We start from the raw sequence: 405 nt of genomic DNA on the forward strand, positions 1-405 counted from the left end.
AGGCAATCCTCCCACCTCAGCCTCCCAAAGTGCTGGGATTACAGGTGTGAGCCAGTGTGTGGCAGCTCCCCATTCTCTGCCTCCTCCTCCTGCTCTGGCCATGTGAGACATCTCATTCCCCACTTGCCTTCTACCATGACTGTAAGTTTCCTGAGGCTTCCCCAGCCATGGTTCTTGTACAACTTGCAGCATCCTGAGACAATGAAACCTTTTTTCTTTATAAATTACCCAGGTATTTCTTTATAGCAAGGTGAGAATAGACTAATACAGTTGATGTGAGGAAAAAACCCACACACATATTTGGCGTCAGAAGTGTGAGAGGAACTGATTGTTTCCTTTGGTGTGTGCAGTGCCCTCTCCTTTGGTACATTTTGCAACCCACAATTTTTTTTTTTTTTTTTTTTT

This window comes from Cebus imitator, unplaced genomic scaffold (genome assembly GCF_001604975.1).
Source record: "Cebus imitator isolate Cc_AM_T3 unplaced genomic scaffold, Cebus_imitator-1.0 Scaffold85, whole genome shotgun sequence".
NCBI classification, from domain to species: domain Eukaryota; kingdom Metazoa; phylum Chordata; class Mammalia; order Primates; family Cebidae; genus Cebus; species Cebus imitator.